The sequence below is a fragment of the Mauremys mutica genome, chromosome 3 (assembly GCF_020497125.1).
Source record: "Mauremys mutica isolate MM-2020 ecotype Southern chromosome 3, ASM2049712v1, whole genome shotgun sequence".
Lineage (NCBI taxonomy): Eukaryota > Metazoa > Chordata > Testudines > Geoemydidae > Mauremys > Mauremys mutica.
Window position 1 is genome coordinate 108,546,118 of NC_059074.1, and position 8,637 is coordinate 108,554,754.

The 8,637-nt window shown below is 44.3% G+C and overlaps 1 long non-coding RNA gene across 1 annotated transcript; it reads right to left on the reverse strand.

Annotated features, from left to right (window-relative positions):
- Nucleotides 1–4,281: 4,281 nt before the first annotated feature.
- Nucleotides 4,282–6,827, reverse strand: LOC123366920. The gene is made up of 3 exons (XR_006578226.1): nucleotides 6,572–6,827; nucleotides 5,964–6,120; nucleotides 4,282–4,677 (listed from the first exon to the last, which is right to left on the reverse strand). It is a non-coding gene; the product is annotated as an uncharacterized LOC123366920 (long non-coding RNA).
- Nucleotides 6,828–8,637: the final 1,810 nt, after the last annotated feature.

An 8,637-nucleotide genomic window follows, 5' to 3' on the forward strand; every position in this document is an offset into this window, starting at 1 on the left:
CCACAAAGTGGCAGTGTTTCAGAGCATTGCTGATAGAAATGGAGGAGTTTCTGTAATGTACTTAGCACTACATCAAGTAGCAGAATTGCATGGTTTCAAGGTTTCATAGCACAATGCTTATATTTAAGCAATATTACAATGGCCAAAACTCTGAGGAAGAGGGGGAAGTTCCTGGCAGGTGCAGGAGAGTTTTCGGAAAAGATGATTTGGCAAAACTCACCTGAAGAAGTGCTCTGTGTTGTTCAAAAGCTTTTCTCTCTCACCCGCAGAAGTTGGTCCAATACGAGATATTACCTCACCCACCTTGTCTCTCAAAAATCACAGGAATTTTCAAAGATGAACATGGATGTTGCTGTATTTTTGAAAATTCAGCCCTGGCTCTGAGCATGCAATCTGCCTGGTCACTGTCTTAAGCTGTACATTCAGCCACCAAGCTTCTTGGCTGTCACATGAAGCTATGGTACCCCACCACTCCAATGCAGTGTCACCCCTATCCTCCTTTTGGACTCAGGCACTCATCAAGCACTCATCTGGGGGCTGGGCTAGTTTGGGGGTTACCAGGTGGGTTACCTGCGTGGTGCTAAATGGGCTGCTGCATGGCCGTGCAGCTTATAGGGAACTTAGGTCATGGTGAATAATTATCTGTACATGAGCTGACTGTGATGATGATATGGCCAAAAGGGCTAATGTGATCTTTGGAATTATAAATGGAAATATCAAGTAGGTTATTTTACCTCTGTATTTGCCAATGGTGACATCGCTGCTGGAATACTGTGTCCAGTTCTGATGTCCACAATTCGTTGGTGAATTGAAGAGGACTCAGAGAAGAGCCACCAGAATGACTAAAGGACTAGAAAACATGCCTTAGAGAGAGAGAGATTCAAGGAACTCAATCAATTTAGCTTAATGAAGAGAACATTAACAGGTGTCTTGATTCTGGTCTATAAGTATGTACAGGAGCAACAACTATTTGATAGAGAGCTCCTCAATCTAGCAGAGAAAGGTATAACCCAATCCAATGGCTGAAAGTTGAAGGCAGACAAATTCAGACATGAAATAAGGTATGCATTTTTAACAATGAGGGTAATTAACCATTAGAACAGAGGTCCCCAAACTGTGGGGTGTGCCCCCTGGGGGGTGCAGAGGAACATTCGGGGACAGGGGTATGGCTGTGGCCCAGGTCAACCCCCATGGGGTGTGGTGAGGGAGCACTACCCAGCCCCGCTCTTGGCTCTGCACCTGGGGCCCTGGCTGACAGCCTCGGCCCCCCTGCCCCACCCCCAGCTGTGGCCCCAGCCTCAGTTCCTTTACCCCATCTGTGTCCCCCCTCTCCCAGAGCTGCAGCCCCACTCCCAGTCTTGGCTCCAGTGTGGGAGGGGGTGTGGACAAGGGTAAGGGGGCGCAAAGTAAAAGGTTTGGGGACCACTGCATTAGAACAATGTACCAAGGTGGATCATGGTGGATTCTCCACTACTGACAATTTTTAAATCAAGCTAGGATTGTTTTCTAAAAGATCTGCTCTAGGAATTATTTTGGGGAAGTGTTACAGCCTGTGTTATACAGGAGGTCAGGCTAGATGATCACAATGGTCTTCTGGCCTTAGAATCTATGTATCTATTCACCAAAGGACTGCACAGTACCCTGATTCTGGGTAAACTTGCTCTGTGATAGGCCAATAGGCCATTGGAAGCGGGAGACTAGTGAAGCGCTCTGTAATGGACAGGTACTGCAAGTGCATTTTACTGGTTGCAAGCACCAAGAGAGAGAGAGACCACAATACCACCTATAGAGAACACTACTCAACGGTCCCTTGCCCACAAGAAATCAGCTTTGTGCAAAGTGCAGTGAGTCACCAGGCCGCTTTGCTTTCAAGTTGTTCAAAACAATGAAGCCAGCCCAGATAATAGAATTCAAGCATAATGCTAGCTCCACGGAGGGCAGCAGAAGAAGGTTTCTACTTGATACACAGAAAGATACAATGGTCATCTTGATTTTGTTTATCCCAAGGGCCAGGACTAGGCTAAGATCAGGTGGAAAAAATCAATAATATTTGAGACACATGAACAGCAGCCTTTGCCACTGCCCCAAACCAAGACACTGCTGACAGGCAGCAGCTCTGTATACAGGCCTCTGTGATGCAAACCAGACCCTCCTGTTTGTTTCATGATGTGCAGCAGCAGAAAAGTTGTCTGTCATCTAGAAACCACTGCTTCTTTGTAGGTTAGATTAAACTAAAGGGGCTGTGCTGAGTGGGTGAGGGGTTATACAAGGTTGAGGAGGTGTGTGTGTTTGTGTGCGTGCGTGCATGTATGCAACCAATGGACAAAAGCATAGTGACTGAGAAGCAATAGGGCTCTCTCATTGGAGGCTCTGAGCAAAGGGGTTGACATAAGATATATGTTGAGTGACATACCTCCAAAAACATGGAGGTGTAGGTTACACCCCTTTGCCTATGACTTGCTTTGTAATTGCAAGGCATCCTGCACTCCACTTCCCCCTTACATAGCAGCCCTGTAATTATAACTAGAGCCGGACAGAACATTTTTCACTAAACTAAATTTCAACAACATGTGCTGTTTGTTGAAACTGAAATGTTTTGGGAGACCTAGTGGTTTCAGAGGGTTTTTGAGTCCAGGACAGACAGAGTGAGAGCGACTCTGTAGCTGGATGGTGATGGTACTGGCCTGGGATGTGCTGATTTGGAGTGATCTGGGACAACAAAAACTGCTCTGAGTCAGGCAGAACCAAGGTATGTCTATACAGCAAGCAGGATTCCAGGACAGTGAGTCTCAGAACCTGGGTCTATGGACTCAGATTCACAGGGCTCGTGCTATGGTGCAAAAAATAGCAATGTAAGTGTTTGAGCTCAGACTGGAGCTTGGGCTCTGAAGCCCACCATCCTCCCTAGAGCTCTAGCCCAAGCCTGACTGTCCACACTGCTGTAGTACAAGCCCAAGTGGTGCATCCCACTTGCTGTCTGGTCACCCTAAGCGTGTGGCTGTTGCTGTGTGGAAGCTGGCAATGCCAGACTGCTACCGGTCAGTCGCAAATCAATTTGGAGTGGGAAGTTGACCACTGGGGCTCTGTTAATGCAAGTGTGCAGGGCAATAAATCACATCCTGCTACAAAGGACTGGGATAGCTCAGTGGTTTGAGCATTGGCCTGCTAAACCTAGGGTTGTGAGTTCAATCCTTGAGGGGACCATTTGGGGAACTGGGGTAGAAATCTGGGGATTGGTCCTGCCTTGAGCAGGGCTTTGACTAGATGACCTCCTGAGGTCCCTTCCAACTCTGTGAAATAGTGGACCGCTTCACAGACATGGGTTTTCATAGCTGTGGAAGGGCTATAGATGGCACACATGTTGCAATTTTGGCACCAGATCACCTTGCAATAGAGTACATCAATAGAAAGGGGGTACTTCTCCATGGTGTTGCAGGCGCTTGTGGATCACCACGGGTGTTTCACTGACATCAACGCAGGGTGGTCTGGGAAGGTGCGTGATGCATGCATCTTTAGGAACACCAGCCTGTACAGAAAGCTGCAAGCGGGAACTTTCTTTCCTAACCAGAAAATTACAGTGGGGAGTGTTGAAATGCCATAGTGATCCTGGGAGACCCTGCGTACCCCTTACAGCTGTGGCTCATGAAACCTTACACAGGACACCTGGACAGCAGTAAGGAGTGGTTCAATGACAGGCTGAGTAGGTGCCGGATGACAGTTGAATGTGCCTTTGGCAGATTAAAGGAGCGCTGGCAATGCCTTTATGGCAGGTTGGACCTCACTGAGGATACTATTCCTATGGTCATAGCCGCGTGCTGTACATTGCATCATTTCTGTGAAGCTAAGGGTGAAAGATTTGCTCAGGGTGGAGTGCTGAGGCAGACCACTTGGCTGCTGATTTTGAGCAGCCAGATGCCAGGGCTGTCAGAAGAGCCTAGAGGGGAGCTATTTGAATCAGGGAGGCTTTGAGGCAACACTTTGACAATGACCACCAGTAACATACATCTGTGTCTGAGTTGCTTCAGTGTTCCATGACATGTAGTTTTCCTAGGGGGAAATGGTGACATTTGGGGCCTTATATTCCTGTAATAAAGTGATTTAAATGCCTGTGCATATATTGGCAGTGCCTGCAATCTCACCTTGTAGAAAAAAAATAAAGATGATTTACCATTATAAAAATTTGCTTTTATTGCACAAGAAACAGCACACACAAATGCAAGATGCTTGGTGGGAAAGGAGGAACCATGTCAGGGCAGACTTTCATAACTGTGTGTAGGTCGAGCTATCATTGTGAAAGTTTTCTGAGGGGGTGGAGTGAAGGGGAAACCGAGAAGTCCCAAAAGGTGAAAAGGAATGTGCGAGCACAGTTTGTGGGGAGACATGGAAAAGAGTTCTGAATGTGCTGCAGTGGAGGTTGAGCACTGATATGCTCAGTCTGAAGCATTATTAAGGACTTCAGCATCTGTGTTTGCTTCTCCATTACTTTACTTATCCGCTCAGTGGCATCTTTAAAAAACATGTGATTCTCTTTTCTGTCCTGCCGTTCGGCTTCCCAGCACTCCTTTCATTCCCTGTTTTCTGAATTGGAACACTGCAGGACCTCCCAGAGCATGTCTTCTTTGCTATGTCTTGGGCACTTTCTTATCTGGTGGAGATGCTCAGCCAGGATGGCCACATCTGGTGAAGAACAGAGCACAATGCACAGAAGTGGGATTGTTAAATTCACGCACAGCATTGAAACATTTCTGTTAAATACACCTTTTGCAACATTGCCATCACTTTCTCACTGACCCTAGCCAGGCACACATCTCTGTGAACACCCAAAGCATGGTGAGTGTTGGCGAGGGGTGGGCGGGCGCTCCACATGGGGAAAAGAGCACACACTCTTTGCAAGAGTCATAGTGCCATATTCTAGGGAACAAATTCTAAAATTCTCCCACACTTTTCCACAGGCAGGGGTCATTCTAGTGGACATTTCATTGCTAAGAGTAAGCAGGGAAATGAGGGTACATCTACTCCATGCTTGTGGCTACTGCCCTGCTCCCTGTGCTGCTTGCCTATGTGCCGCCTTGGTCCCTGCACAGAGAGGAGAGGCAATCCTCTGCCGACAGGTCCGTGGCAGAGCTGCTTTGTTCCTTCCCCCATTGTAGGAAACTTTCCCGTGCTGCTTCCCGCAGCTCCTATTGGCTGGGAACGGCAAACCACGGCCACTGGGAGCTGCGGGCAGCCCGTGCCTGCAGACGGTCAATGTAAACAAACTGTCTCGCGGCCCGCCAGCGGATTACCCTGGTGGGCCGTGTGCGGCCTGCAGGCCGCAGGTTGCCCACCACTGCCTTAGACCCACTAGCTACCACTTACTGTCTGTCTCTCTTCTGTCTGAGGCCACTAATGGCTGTCGGGGTGACCTCTGTCAAATTAGTTGCTTTAATCCCATTTCCTAGTGAACAAATATTCACTTCCAAAAATCAGCAGCGCAACTAGGACCCAGATAGGCAATCTTGTCAGAAAAGCCAAGGGCTGAATTGACAGGCAATTGAAGTAATCTCTCCCCATTAGAATGGTCCCTCCTTCATGGTAGGGCTGGTAGGGCAATATGAAGACGTTTGTGTCTCACTTTGTTGTGTGTGCTTTTCGTGTTCTGTGGATAGAGGACTTCAGTCTCCAGAGCTGTCAATCACAAACATTATATTCACCCCCCAAAAATTCAATGGCCTTAAAAAACAAGGACATAATATTTTCAGTTGCATGTCTTGCTGAGAATATCAAGTTATTGGCTGATTAAAACATTGTGGTTCCCGTGGCATCATTCATTCTGATTGTTCACATTACTCTGATTTCTAATGGTGTTTTAAATTAAGAAATACGAGCATCTGAACTTTTACTTTTCATCCTGCCTTTTCATATTGGTATCTGCCTATTTTATTTCAAAGTTGACCTACTTTCTGCAAGATATTTTCTTTTACCTTTATTCCTTTCTATGTCACTTTGCTCCTCGCCATGTATTATCATGCACCTTCTGTCTCTTGTTACTTTGTTTCTTTACTCTTCCAGTTTCTCTGTTCTTTTAGCTTTCTTACATTCTGCAGCCCTGTGTCTTCTCCCTTTGATATTTGGCCTTCACTAAAAGATTCCAAACACTTAAGTGCTCCTTACTTGTAGATCTTTTTAAGTGTACTCTGTTAAAATAGCACCATGCTGTGCAGCACACCTGAGGTGCAACCACTATGGCTTACATGCTTTGAATGCAAAAAATAGTCCCAAAATAGCTCGGGGCTCTAATCCAAAGCCCATTGAAGTCAATGATTTATCATTGACTTCCAAGAGCTTTGGATCAGACACTGTGTATTTTGTTAACTTAATTTAACTGAATCCATTGAAATTTTAAAAATAAAACCATTGAATAAATATTAATCGTGACCAAAAATACATTTTTGATGAACAGGAACTCAGTTAACTATGTCCAAGAAAAGTTACAAGGGCCCCAGGATAGTCACTGAAATCCATAGTAATAAAGAAGGTCGGCAGTGATACAAAATGCAATGGGAAACTAGTAATAAAAATAATGTCTTACATTTCATTAGTTGCCTACGAAGACTGAATGAATAGTCAGGTTTTTGTGTAATACTAGAGCAATTCTGATGGGTACACAGGAAGCTGTCTGACTATGGACAGCATTTAGGTCTCTCTGGGTACATCTACGCAGCACAAAAAAACCTGTGGCAGCAAGTCTCACAGCACAGCTCAGATGACTGGGGGTCAACCCCATGGTGCTAAAAACAGCAGTGTAGACATTTGGTTTGGGGCTGGAGCTTTTTGCAATAATGAAGTATAAAGAATGGCCTGTCAATGAATGGAAGAAATAGAGAAAAAATGAAGATAATCTCTAAGTAGCAGCTGCTGAATAAAATCTTTTTCATACAGCTTTAATGTGACACTTAATTTTGTATGTTATAGCTTAGCTACTATGATATTTGGTGCATTAGAAATACATAAAGGGTGAAACCCTGGCCCCACTGAGGTCAATAGGAGTTTTGCCACTGACTTCAATGGAGCCAGGATTTTACCAAAGTGAGATGACATCTGTGGAAAAGCCAATACATTGTAGCGATTAAAATTTAGTCCCTTCTGCTGCTGTAAGCACAGCATTCTTTGAAGCTGCCTAAGAAGTAAGGCTTGAGAAGCAGTTAGAACCCCTGTTCCTAGTCACACATACAGCCAGTGAAATACAACTGCCATTAGTAGAACTTCCACAATCCACGTTTTGTAATGGCTGTAATATTGGTTGGGCACACTTTAGACTAGTGGTTCTCAACCAGGGGTATGCGTACCCCTGGGGGTAAACAGAGGTCTTCCAGGGGGTACATCAACTGATCTAGATATTTGCCTAATTTTACAACAGGCTACATAAAAAGCACTAGCGAAGTCAATACAAACTAAAATTTCATACAGACAATGACTTGTTTATACTGCTCTATATACTATACACTGAAATATAAGTACAGTATTTATATTCCAATTGATTTGTTTTGTAATTATATGGTAAAAATGAGAAAGTAAGCAATGTTTCAGTAATAGTGTGCAGTGACACTTTTGTATTTTTTATATCTGGTTTTGTAAGCAAGTAGTTTTTAAGTGAGGGAAACTTGGGGGTATGCAAAACAAATCAGACTTCTAAAAGGGATATAGTAGTCTGGAAAGGTTGAGAGCCACTGCTTTAGACTTTCATATCAGTCTTTTTCTGGCTAACATTAATCTACTATAATGAACTGCAATTATTTATCTAACAGAAGCTGGATTTTCCATTGATGACTTTTATGTTGCTTAATGTTACAAAAGTACTTAAATGGGAGAGAAATACTGAAATCATAGGGCCTGATCTTGCTTCCACTAAAATCAATGAGAATTCCACAATTGATTTCAAGGGGAGAAGGAATGATTTCTAATGTATTTAGAATTTATGTTACATAGAGCAGCAGCAAGAGACTATATCAAGAAAAGGTAAAACACCCTTTTTAACATAAAACTTCGTGTTAGGCAGAAAATTTGACTCATCACCGTAACAAAGGGTTGAGTGATGCAGCAAGCAACTTCTTTGTTGTATAGGTCAGGAGGCGGAGAAATAAGGCATCCTGTACACAGAAGAAAATTGATACTGTCAAATTCTTAGCTCTTGTCTCATTGATCATTACAGTTTGTTTCTGGGAGTAGGGAACAAAGTGAAAAACTATTATCCTGTCACCGGGACTGCTGGCATAAGTGAGGAAGGATCAGGCTCTGAGTCTAGAATGAGTTCTTTTTTCCTTCTACACAGACATGGCATAATTCTCCACTGACTTGCCCCTTGTGTGGTCATTTACACTTGCACAAAGTGAGTATTAAATGCCACCTGTCTGATCTGAGTAAGTTTTTGCATCCACTTTGTGCAAATGTAAATGACCACAGCAGGTGTAAAGTAGTGGAGAATCAGGCCCAAGGTGTCTCTGAGACAGCCAAGAAGGGCTAACTAAAAAAGCCACAACAGAGTGGTTAGGCTGAACTTTGAAAAAGCGATAACAGTGTATTACATATGAACCCACCCACAGCTATATCTGTTTTGACTGTGTGCGTGTTTAGTTATGTACACACACACCTCTTCTC